At 41.7% G+C, this 13472-nt stretch overlaps 1 long non-coding RNA gene across 1 annotated transcript in view; it reads left to right on the top strand.

Annotated features, from left to right (window-relative positions):
• The first annotated feature begins 5081 nt into the window (after positions 1–5081).
• Positions 5082–13472, top strand: part of LOC147709542 (uncharacterized) — a 49223-nt gene continuing 40832 nt past the window's right edge. The window contains exon 1 of the long non-coding RNA XR_015296704.1: positions 5082–5138. This is a non-coding gene — a long non-coding RNA (uncharacterized LOC147709542). The remainder of the gene's footprint in view (positions 5139–13472) is intronic.

Raw genomic sequence — 13472 nt, 5'->3', positions numbered from 1 at the left:
AATTGAGGGTACTGAAATAAAAAAAATAAAAAAATAAATTCAAATAAATAAAACAAAGGTTAAACCTTTGTTATAGTTATGAAAACCTTTTTTATTCTTTTGACCAAACCAAAAATACACACACATCAGACATTCTTAAGTTATAGTTATACGTTAAATGTATAATTTATGCATCTCCTTTAAATTAATATAACTTTATTTATTCTTGAGCTACAAACAAAAGTACAGTACAGTTTAATTACTAAACGTATACCTTTAATTTATAATTTATGCAACACCTTAAAACCATTATAACTCACGCACCTCCATACACAGTGTATTCAACTCAGTAGCCACACTACATTAACTATAGCTCACAACCCTACCATGCACTGCGTTCTCACTAAAGATTTGATCTGCAATTTCATAACTGTTCTTCTAAATGCTATAATTTTACATTGTGTAAGTGAGATAATATAAAATGATATAAGCAGTGCATGGAAAAGGTGTGAGTTATAGTTATGGCAGAGGCTGTGTTGTGGAGTGCTTTGTAGGTAGTTTGAGGAGTTTGAAGTATATGGGCTTGTGTATCAGGAGCCAGTGGTTGTGTGATGTTGGCTCGGCATACGAAGTTGAGGTGTCATGATTTATTTCATCAGGAGCAGTACCATCAAGATGTGCACCTCCTTGCAGCTTCGACTCTAAATTGAAAAGTCACAGATGATCAAAGTGGTCAGATGAGGGGATGGGAATTAGGGAGGGTACTGCTGGGAGGAAGACCTGGAAGTGAATGAAGCACGTAGTTAGAGAATGTTTGTTCAGTATCACCTCTGGTTATGCATATTACAGTTCTCTTTAATATCAATCAAATAAGGTGATATAGTCATTACCTGAAAAGAAATGAAGAATGTTCTTTGTGACCTTTACAATGAGGAAGAGTGATGAAGTCACTTATTCCCCAATAATAGTGTCCAAGAGGTAGTCATTAAAGAAAAGTTCTAAAATAACCAAATAGATCCTTTGTATGGATTAATCACCTTTTTCTGTACTGTTTATTCATGCAACTCTGGAAAATGTTTTCTGCTATTAAAAATACCAACTTGTTTATCTCCTCTGGAAATTGTCTCTGGTATTAAGCACTTAAACGCCAACTGTATTGTTTGCCTTCTTGTCTACATATGGCAGGAATGCTCCATTCGGGTCTAGAGCGCATTCCCTTAGCAAAAGTATCACTCCTCTCCTCTCGTGGCAACCGGAGAGAGTGAGAGGAAAACCAACAAATGAACTGAGACAAGTTCTCAATAACAGCTCTCTCCTACCTGTTGCTTCAACGTGCAGCAGGGAACTTCAGCCTTCTGCACCATTCTATCTCTGAAACCAGCACACAAGGAACATCCGGAGCGCAACCTGTATCCTGTTTAAGGTTCGGCAATAATCCAGACCATGCGGTGGACGTGACCGGTTTTATGGCACCGATCTAGGCACTTGTGCAGGGCGATGCTCAGGGGTGCTAAAAACTAAAAAGGACAAGGACAATTTAACTTGTAAAATAACAAGCATCTATTTTTGTCTGCCAATGGAGTGCAAAGTAGAAACATATGGACCTACTATGTTTCCTCACACAGTGTAACATTCATCACAGTTTTGTTCAGTTTTGTTTCTACCCTTCATTCAATACATACAGCATCATGCCAGTTATCATTTCATACTGTTTACATTGCAAGGCATGATGAACCTATATTGCACCGCATGGTGAACCAGTACCCTTATTCAGGCAAGAACATATATACATCAGACAAGATTAGTGTTATGGGCAGAGGATTCCTGGCACGAGGACTAGACTGGCTGCTATGTTTTGGATTGTTCTGCAGTCTTCTTGTGACCTAGTTGGTTATCCCTGTCTACACAGTGTCCCCGTACCCAGTCTTCTGGTGATCAGGGCTTGGTTGACCATTTTCTTTGAAGTTTATCTTCAGCATCCTTATGCTGATGAAGCAGGACAACAAGACTCTTGTATAGACTTGAGAGCCATGTCCAATTTGTTGACTATGATGATTCTGAGGTTTCTTGCTTGTGAGCAAGGCTTGGGGCATCAGGTAGAGTCCCAAGGTGAGGCAACTTTCCCGAAGATCACCGCTTCAGTCTTTTCCTAATTCAGTTTGAGGCACTTAGATTTCATTCAGGTGGACACTTCATTCATACAAGTGGTGAATTTGGTCCTGGTGTTGGGTGTATTGTCCAAGAGGGACAGTATCAGTTATGTGTGGTTGTCATATGTGAAGATGTTTATGATGTGGTCCCTTATACCATCAGCCAGAAGAGTCATGTAGATGTAGAGGAGCTTTGGGCTGAGTGTGGAGCACTGTGGGATGCCACAGATTGGGTTCTTCTGGTGAGGAGGGAGGAGACCCATTTGAGGAAATGTCCCTAGTTTCCTGCTTCGTGGAATGTTCAGATCAGAATGGAATAGTATACAGTGCTGAAGGCTACTGATAGGTTTAAAAGGATGAGGGCTGAGGTTTCCGCCATCTCGAGGGTCATCCAGACATCTTCCATTGCTACTAAGATAGCAGTTTCTGTGCTGCGATTGGATGGGTAGGGAAACAAGGTTAACAGTTGGTAGTTTATGAGTTTGGTCGGGTCAACCGAGGGTTTCTTTAGGAGGTTGTTGATGGCTGGATGTTTCTATTGTTCCGCAAAGGTGGCTATACTAATGAAGGTGTTGCGGTTAGGGTTGAGGGCCCTACTGATGGGATCCCTTCTTTGAGTATATTGTCTTCATGGTTGTCGTGGTTTCCTCTGTGTTTATGGTGTCCCATGTGGTGTGTTGTCTTTGTTCATCACTGGGAGACTTCTAGTGGCTTTAAAAGTGTCTTTTTATACTTCCCCTCTGCTGGTTCTCTCTTTCTGTTTCAGATCATTGGAGAGTCACTTGAGGTCTTCAATGTACCAGCTGGCTTGTGTTTTAGTTTTTCCTCTGTGGCTTTGCTTCTTGGAGGCCAGAGTTTCAGTGCAGTTGGTGATCAACTTACTGAAAATTTAAATGTTCAGGAGGCTCATAGATTCTTCGTTGCTCTCGTGGAAGGTGGTCTCCCAATCCACCTCTGTAAGTCTGTTTCAGTGTCAATGTGCTGGGCCTGCTGTGGGAGTTTGTCTGTGCTGATGGAGTTGATTTTGAAACTGTTTATGTTGTTTTCTGTCCAGGTGACCGGTCTCGGTGTGTTGATTGTGATGATGATGAAGGATGTGAACAGAGGATCTAGGATCTGTCCGGTGGCGTAGTGGGCACAGTGACGCATTGGATTAGTTCCAGGTTTGAAAGGCTTACAAGAAGGGCGGAAGAGTTGGGGTCAGTATGGTTTTCTAGATGGGAATTTAGGTCCCCTAGGAGGATGAATATACTCGATTTACGGACTAGGGGGTGAAGAAGTCTGCAATGTTGCTAGCATAGTTGGCTTATGGACCCACAGGGGAGATAGACTAGGGGTCCACTCAGCGTGAAGTTTGCTCTGATTTATAATTCTTGAGGTGTTGTATGCAGTTTTCCCAGGCTTCGGAGAAGGGGGTTCAGTTGAAGATGTCTTTGTAGATGATGGAGATTCCTCATCCAGCCATGTTTAGGCCGTCTTGCCTAGTGATGTTGTATTCAGCAGGGATAACAATTGCAGGGTCCGACGTTGAAGCTGTGGTCATTCATGTTTTCTTGGGGAGGAGGAGGTTCGGAGCTTCGTTTGTCAGGTCCCAAATCTCAGTGGGCTGCTTACTGATCATCCAGGTGTTAAGCAACATGAATGGTGTTGATGTGTGAGAGGTGCAAGTATGTTTGCTGGTAGGTGTGAGTGTACGTGAAGGGTTGGGTGTGTGGGTATGTTCTTGGATGGAGTTACAAGAGCAGTGGTGCAGTTGAAAGCTATTTCTGTATTGTGTGATTAGGTGCACCAACACAGGGTGATGTGATGTCCGGAGTTGACGGTGCAAAGCAGAGTGTTGGGTTAGAGGTGAGTTGGGGTGGGCCATGGTTTTTGATGATCGCCCCAGCCCAGGAGCAGATGAGTGTAGATGGGCTCAACTTTGGCGCACCACCGACATGCCAGCAGCACGCACACTGTGTGACCATGCTACATCGGACAGTACATATGTCCTGTGAAGGGGTACAAGCACAGGAAGTGGTGGGTGGGGCTAAGGAGATGCACTATGGTACGGAAGGATAGAGGTGTAGGAAACAGATAAGGAGTGGGGGAGGAGAGACGGGTGCAGAGAGGACAGGAAATGGGCTCATGAAGACTGCGCACAGAGAAGATGGCGAGACATGTCACAAAGGTTCCCAAAGAGCGAGTGATCTTGCAAAAGTTGGAAAAGGAGCTAGAGAAATAGCACAAACTGCAAGAAAAGGCAAAAAGAGCAAAAGAAAAAGACACAATAAATGAGAGAAAAGGTTCAAAGAGCGAGAGAAGTGGCACAAAGTCACAGAGAGAAAGAGAGGGAGAGAGAGCAAGAGAGAGTCAAGGCTGGTGCCTCGCGCCGCTAGAGCCAGGGGCACAAGGGTCTTGGCCGGTCAGACGACCGGTCGCAGCTAAGTCCAGGGGACTGTGCCTATGTGATCTAGTGCTTTCGTTGACACTACTTTTGTGAATTAGGATCCTATCTTTTAATAAATGTCACGCTGCTCATTACTATGTTACATGCCACATTTTAGCTACTCTTGCTTCCCAGTTCATGCATGAATAGTGCTCTCGTGCTGCAATCCTAGGACCTCTCTTCCTCTGACTCCTTCTTTATATTTTGCCTTAGCTTTCATTTCCCTGTCTGCTATATTTCTACTGTGCCCACAGTAACAGCATTCAGACTCTTGGCTCAGAGTAACATTGTTTACGTATTTAATTCATCAGTAGCTGGCTGACAGGTCGAGATAAAAACATTTTATTTCACTGAGTCTTGCTAAATTAAATTCCTCTATGCAAGTGATTTCGCAATTAGGAACTTCTTCATGCTTTATCTGTCTTAACTGGCAATAGATGGTAAAATGCCAATGCAGATGTGGTATGGCTCTGTGTAGGACAGCGAGGAGTATATAAACGAGTGTGCTTCATGTGTTAAGGTTTAAAGAGGAATAGAAACCAAAGACTTCTGCAGAAGATTCGTCTTCACCGTCAATACAGGTAATGACTCAATCTGCTGATTAGTTTTTTGGAGTTTGGGTAGGCTTAAACAATAATCAACATTTACATACCTTAATAAGTTATCCTACAAGCACCAGTACATGTGTGGGGCTTTATGAAGCAGAAAACTCTAAAATAATAGGTACATTGGTGTCACTTATGGAAAGAGAGTAGCTCGAAGTGAGAAATGACAATGCTTATTTATTCAGAACAAGCCTAGTGCCCATGGACCTAGTGAACTGATTTGGTTTGGGTATTAAATCTGGAGGTAGTGACTATATTTACATTTAGGGTTATAAAATAGCAATACCATCTGGGTTTACATTATCTAAAATGCACCCTATCCATGTCTGGGCCAGAAGCACCCCCATTGTTCCACACCCACCGCAGAGAGCATCAGTGTGCCAAACAGCATAAACATGTGCTGCCCCAGCTGCAGGTGCAAACTCCACCTCTGTTGCATTAGGTGCAGCAGTCAGATGTGGGTCAGAGGCTTGAGACTGCCACTCTGTCTTTCAATGCATAGGGACTAGGAGCACATTGAGGATGAGGCGGGGACCCTCCTCAAGGCAGTGCAGCGCGTCACTGGACCCAGCGCAAGGGTGACTGGGAAGATCCCTGGGACCCCATGAGATCCTGCAAGGGGCATCCTCAATGGGATGCATTGACTGGGCACCAGTTCTTTGGTGGCACAAAACTCATGAGCCACCAGATGGCTATTGCACTTGTACCTGCATCTGTAAAACCATCAAGGGCAAAGGAGCCTCATTTTGAAGGGGTCATGCCCCCAGGCCAATACGGAGACTCCTGCTTGGGATCCATAACACAGAAGGTAGTGTCTGCAGTCTACTTTCTGTAATATGACCACTGGATTTCTCAGTTTGCCACACAATTACCATCGGACTTCTGCTGGGAGTAATGGAAAATGATTTCTTGCCTACAGGCGGGACCCCTTTCTGGTTTGTGAACGCACCTTGAAGGTGGAAGCCTTGCTTGGACTTCTTGACTAGCCTAGGGCTAGGTTTTTGCTCATCTGAATGGAGGAGAAGTGTCTTTCTTGTAACCTCTGTATACAAGGGTCCTAGAGTCAAAGCATTGCACCTATAAGCCAGGGCTCCCTCTGACGGTAGGTCTCCAGAGGTATGTTTAGTCTTCTGCATTTGTCACTGCAGATGGTTTACAGTGTGAATAATCTGCAGGAGGTAAAATTGCAGAAATGTGCATGTGCATGGTTATGTATGTTTTGTACTCCACATGTAAACACTATCCCCTACACCTCTGAAAATACAGGGGTGTTTTGCTCTTTGTCACACCCCATTCACCCTCTAGGGCCTGTTGTACGAAATCATGGTTGCAAATTGCACACCGACAAATGTGCATCCCTTCCATCACAGTTTTTTGTGCAGTAGACCCTCTAAGTGCAATGGTTATAACCAAGGCTGATTTACGTATATCTATGAGGTCTATCTATCTAGAGGGGCACAGTGGGCGAAAACAATGGACTGGAATGTGGCCCAAACAATCGTAAGTGGCTGAAATTAACTCAAGCCTTAGTTAGTCACATCATAAAATGTATGTTTACAGAACTTAACAAAAGCATCTGTTTTATTAATAATGACAGAATGCAATCTCTTGCGAATTACTGTGAATACAAACATGGAGGTCTGCCATGATTTTTAAAGTAGCCTGGCCCTTTAAATGGATAGGTGCTGCATTTAAAATAGAAACGTTTCAGGCATGGAAGGCATCAAGTGGACCATGCAAAAGTCCACTTAACGACTGTCTGCTCCACCCAAAGCCACCCACAATGCTTTCATGTGCATGGTTTGGCAGCCACCTTTGAATAGTTTTAACACCCAGTCAAACATGGGTCATGGTTTCAGTGATTGCACGGTATGTGGCATGCTGCAAGCACCAGCAAGGACCTGGTAGCTGTAGGGCATGGGCAAAGTGGGCTCTGCCCCTGGGGCCCAGCCTTTCAGGGGCCCCCTGACACAGCCAGCTCTGTTCTGCAGTGCAGTTCCCTGATGACCTTTGATACATCTTAAATAGATTGTTTTAAATTCCAGTTATCCTTTCATTGATTTTTAATGTGGGTGATGTGTGAGAGTATTACAGACATTTTGCAGAGAAATGTGTGTTTATGTTTCATGTGACATGAATAAACCAACGGCCTCTTTTATGAGGCCTTGCGTCACTTTTGCGCTTCCGATGCGTTACTTTTTGTGACGCATTGGAGGCGTAAAACATGCCTCCTGTTGCACACTATTTACAAAGTGACGCATCGAAGCAGATGCGTCACTTTGTAAACCCCTGCACTACATTATACCTGCATCAGGTATAATGTATGCAGGGGGTGCGTTCCCCCATAAAAAGCCTCGTAGAAGTGACGCAGTGAAATCTATGAGATTGAACTGCGTCACTTCTAGGACGCCATTGCGTCAAAATCTTGCACCTTCCTCACAGCAGTCGTAAGACTGACGCAAGCCCTTTCACCTGGGGCTTGCCCCATGTGAAAGGACGCATTGCTGGGGTTGCGTAACTTTGTGACACACTCCAGCAATGCGTCACTTTGCGCTTACAGATACGTCAGAAATACTAGCGTATCTGTAACTCCTTGCGACATGATGTGTCATACATTAAATATGACGCATCAGGTATGTCACAAGGAGTGCGCACTAAGAAGTGACGCATCGCTGCTTTCATGCAGCAGTGCGTAATTTCTCATAAATGAGGCCTCAAGTTTCTTTTAGATCAAACCAGGACCTCAAATGAGAAATGGGAAAGTTGCCACAGAGATTATTTGCAGTAATATTAGTGAGCTGCTGCTGTGCCACAATATTGAAAATACATATCACAATCCCTGAATATAGGTGTAAACTAATTTAGAATTTGGAGATTATGCCTGTGCACTGTCAGTGACCTGGCCAAAGAGGACAGGAAAGAGCGAAATTGGATCAAAAATTCAAAGCTGTTCTGAACAGGGGTCACCAGTATATGTGTGGTCCAGGGCCCCAAAGTCCTTAAAGTTTGTATTCCTGGAATCAGTGTTTTGAGAGCTGCCATTGCATAATATAATTATTTAAAACAAGCAAGAAGAGGGAACCTGTAAAAGTAATTCCAAAGGCAGGAAAACCGGAAATCAAAGTAACAACAATACAGAAATCATACCTAGTCTATTTAAAGGGCGGAATATCTTGCCATACCTGAAATATGCCACACATTCATAATGGAGCCAAAATATATACACATTTATAAAAAATAAGTGAAGAAAATAAACTATCAAATACATCAATTTAAACTTCGAAGTTAATCATAAGAAATATTTTTTCTTGTACAAATATTTTTTTAATCGTTTAATTCATATGATTCCTATACAGAAGAGATCTATCATAAGGTATCTTTACAATATAGCCCAGAAATACATAATCATATATTTACAATTTATAGCGCTCTGGAAGACAAAATATGTTTTAATCCCTGACCACTCTCCTCTTTGCCCACCACATTCATGCATACCTCATTCATTTATCATCCAGAAACAGTCAGAATAACATAATCTAAAAAAGAAGAGAAACCAAACAATACAAGGAACCAAGAGCAGAAAATCTTTACTCTGTTGTTAAAGAAAAATTAATTGGCTCACAAGACCATAAACTGGATATAATGGTTCTTGTGTCTTGCTTTCTGGCTCCGCACCAACGAGCGTTTCGGTTAGGACCCGCTATCCAGGTCGACCTTCGTCAGGGCAGTAACTTATCAGTTCCAGAACGTCAAAGAACAAGGGGTACAGCCAGAGCCACATCTAGAAAATACAAAAGTCTAGATGACGAATGTATATATACGGACTACACATTTCTTATGCTAAAACTAAATATATTGGTTAAATATTGAGGTTCAGGATAAAGGGTATTACATTACCATATACCACACCATAAAGTGAGCAACCATTCAAATAAAGAAACAAAAGGGAAAGAAAAAATGATAGGTTCACCAAAAAGAATCTAAAAGAAATAAATTGGTGAAATATGTTCTACAAGTGAACATAGCCTTACACCCAAAAATAGACCTATCTTGTGGCTCTTTTGGAGAGAGGTGACAGAATCCAGATAGGTCCCAAGGGGAGTCCTTTATTACTAACTGGTTTGGAAAAAGGAAGGTGAGGAAATGTATAAGGTGCCTCAACAGAGGGGAATTATTCATAAGAAAGCTTTCTCTATCCGCTACTCAATCTTAAGAGGTAGGTTGATATCCAATGGTTGATGGACCCAGACATGAAATGGTCGTAAATGGACATAAATCACAAGATGAATAGAACCTACTGGTATCAGAGAACTCCAAGTATCACTACCGAGTAGTACGCGCATTGCTTAGACGCATCTAAAAATACAACGCATGCATGAGATATATTCATGAGATATGCACCAAGGGGCAAAATGATGCACTGGACCTAGCACTAAAGAACAGATGTATATATCAAAGGGACAAAGTGTGCAATAAAACCACAAGAGGAATCTGTGAAAATTCTCAATAAGAAGATGCACAGCCATTGACATGATGTACAGTCATATATCTCAAGACTATCATTAGCATAATGGAGAATGTTCCCGCTATCTGAATATAGGTTTTTTTCAGTAAAAGATGTCTTGAATGCCCACCCAATGGAAAAAGGATGGCAGCAAATGGAGAATGAACACGGGTGTCTTTAAGAAAAACAAAACAGGCATGGCATCTCTAACACCGTTCCTTTCGAATGTGCTTCTATGTGGGAGTAAACAAAAATCCCTCACGGGGACTATATTCCTAAATTCTCCACAAAAGATCACCAAATATATATACACAACAATATATGTAATGACACATGTAAAATGAAGATAATGGGTCGAGCTATTAGTGTCCTATGTATAAAGGTCCCTTTATCTGGATCTTTTATTCAAAGCTCAAATTTAAGTCAAAAGCCCCGTATAGACCCCCAGACCTCCCTACTTACCGATTCTTAGTTGGCAAACATACGCACATCCTCACTCCTTCCACATGTTTCTCGCCCTCTCAGGATGGAAGGGAAAGAAATTAGCCCGTCATGTTTATAAAACGTGCATTCAATGATGACATTGACGATGATCACATGAATACAAATAAAAAGCGGTCACTCTTGAGATAGGGAAGCACCATATTAAAAGAAACAGAAGTCAAAATGTAAAATAACTGATGCAGGCACTCTCAAGATGGAGAATCACCATACTAGAATGATCAAATGTCAATATGTAAAATAACCGAAGAATAATATTTACCAAAACAAAAAATGGAAAAGACCCAAGTAACAGAGAATTCTAATAAGGCATCTTTGATTCTGGCAAAGTCATGACAATCAGCTTGCCTAAAAATCTCCCTGCAGAATATATGCATAGGGTTTCCAAAACCAGACTATAAGCAGAGAATCAACTATTTTCACCGAGGTAAAGAATTACTATAATGACAAGAATATATGAGCAGGTGATACAACTAAGAAACAAAGAACATGGCTTAAATGAGTGCCTCAAGTCAGGCTAAGCAACCCATGGATCCACAAAGAGGGTACAAAGATAAACATGAACTGAGCCTAGCAGTTAGCTGAATGGAATCTTTTCTTTTCTGTACAATAGTTCCCAGTGTAGGTCTAAAATCAGGTGAACATTAATAATGATATGCATATATGTATAGCCACTGTAAAACAGATTTTATGCTAGAAAAAACTTATCAATATGAATGATCAAAGTACTCCTTACTCTAAAACTGTGTATACCAAGAGTACATAAAGAAAATATGTTGTAGAAGAGCGGTGCGCACTACAGGAGACCAAGTAGAATGAAAACATATTTTTACTCTGTATACAGTTAGTTACTGAGAAGAATTAAAGAGCCATATAATACACATGCTGAACAGGGCTCAAAACACAAAGCAACGGGGCATCGTGCAATGGACAAAAATGCAACCAATATATTCTGGGTTACATTTGATAGCATTCTCCCAGGGTGTGATTTCATTAAGGCTCTCGTTCTGGGAATCAAACAGAAAAATCAAAAACACTTCTCTCTTCTTATGAAGAACAGTGTCATCCCTTCTTCTATGTGGTACAATTTCCTCAATGAACGTCCATCGCATTTCTTTCTCAGAGTGATTAATTTCTGACCAATGTTGAACAAGGGGTGCAGAAACCCTTTAATTGTGTATATTAGATTTGTGCTCTCCTTTTCTCGTTCTGCACTCTCGTCCATTTTCTCCAACGTATCCAGGTCCGCATGGGCATAGGATGAGATATACACTATTTGAGATCCTACAATTGGTCCAGCCTCTCAGTCTAAAAGTTTTTCTCCAATGGTTACAGAGGCCAATACTATAGCATTCTCACAGGTGTGGCATTTGTGATTTCCCTTGACTGGATTAATTAATGTTTGAGCTTGTAAAGCGCACTGCTACCCGTAGGTTTCGTGGTGCTGTATAACGCTGGGGAACCCATCCTGGCTTTCCCTGTGGGATGGTCCCTGCTTGGAGTCCCCAAGGGGGAGCCAAGCTTCCCTGGCGTTGATGGGGCCGTTGTGGAGATTAGGCAAGCTAATGCCCAGAGTTGCCGAGTGGGACCCCTGATTAGAGTAGGCACCGAAGCGAGAATTATCGAGTCCGCTGACCCAAGTCCACGACCCTGCCACGTCGGGAATTGAACCCTCGTCCCGGCCGAATTCTGCTCCCGGGTCTTCCGCCTCTAACCAGTGAGCCACACCTACTGGGTCTCAGTAATCGACCTTTGAAAAAAAGCGTTCTCTCTCTCCCAATTTGGCATTGACCAAAAAGTTAGGCAGGTTTTTATTTTTCTTTAATGCATAAGTTGGTCAGGCAAATTTGACCTCTTCATTGTTAATGTTCAAGAGGTGCCACTGAGAGTTAACTTCTTATCTGATCAAGATTAGAGTGCCATGTGACACAGACTAACTTCTCTTCTATTTGTTCATTTTTGGTCTCAAAAATGCTGTCTGTTGAAATATCTAGCTCTTTTGAAAGAATCTTGAAAAAGGTTTTTGGGATACCCTCCATCTAAAAGTTTAGATTTAAAAACTTCGACATGCCTCAAAAATTGCTCAATATTAGTGCAATTTTAGTGCAATTTCTCTGTGGTGGTAACACTTGACTAAAGGGAATTCACTGTTTTTGACAGCGAGGATGGAACCTACTGAAGTGAAGAAGAATATTCCTAGCTGTAGGTTTAGTATATAAGGAAACTTGAAGTTGTTGATTACAGTTTTCTATCCATATTCCAGGAATTCCACCTTCTCTGTCCTAGTTTTCACAGCAAATTTCAGATGAATATCACATAGGTTGATCCATTTACAAAATTAGTTTAGATCATCCTCGTTGCCGCACCACGTGAAAAAGATGTCATCAATAAAACTGGACCAGTGGGTATGTTTTCATAAAATGGGGCAATTTTGTTATAGATATACTTAGTCGCAAAGCTATCCATGTATAGATTTGCTATGCTAGGCGCACATGCAATCAAATTAAACACGTTTTCATTAAGAACTATCTCCAAACATGGCTGGATGAAGTCATGGTTTAAAATTGTTGTTGTCCTCGTGCAGTCTCGCAAATAACCTTAAGGGCCTGGGTTTGAGACACATTCATGTGTAGCGCCTCTATGTCCATAGTTACCAGAAATTCCTTTTGGGCATTAAAGGGCAAGCCTTGTATCTTAGAAATAAGATGACTTGTATCTTTGACATAGGATATTTACCAAAGGTTTAAGTGACACATCAATGTATTTAGACAAGGGTTCTGGGGCTGCTCCTAAGGTGGATACAATGGGACTCAAAGGTAGGTTAATAGTGTTTTTATGTGTTTTAGGACCCCATAGATGCCCGGTATGGGAGTATTGGTTGGTGTAAGGAATTCTGCTTCATTTGTACAAATAACACCTTCCAGAACGGCCCTTTTCACAATGGCATGCTTTTTTTTTCTTTTAGCCTCATTTCAGGATCTCCTCTGATCTTTCTATAGTGTTCAGGTATCTTAAAGACCTCTTTAATTTTGGTTTTATATTCCTGTGTGTTGAAGATAACAATACCCCTACCTTGGTCACATGGTGTGATATTAATATTACAGTTGTCCTTCAATAAATGAAGGGCTCGATCTTCCTGTTGCGAAATATTGGGCGGGGGTGGGAACATATCTATTTACTTGCAACATTTTAGAAATAACTGCCTTTTCAAAGATTTCCACTTCCGGTTCTATCTGATCTAAACTTGGAATAAAGCTAGAAGTTGGTTTCAGACCGGACTGGTTCTCTTCAGTCATGGATTCATG

The sequence above is a fragment of the Lissotriton vulgaris genome, chromosome 6, assembly GCF_964263255.1.
Source record: "Lissotriton vulgaris chromosome 6, aLisVul1.2, whole genome shotgun sequence".
In the NCBI taxonomy this organism is placed as follows: Eukaryota; Metazoa; Chordata; class Amphibia; order Caudata; family Salamandridae; genus Lissotriton; species Lissotriton vulgaris.
Note: the sequence above shows the minus strand (reverse complement) of the source record. Positions and strands in the feature narration are given on the sequence as shown.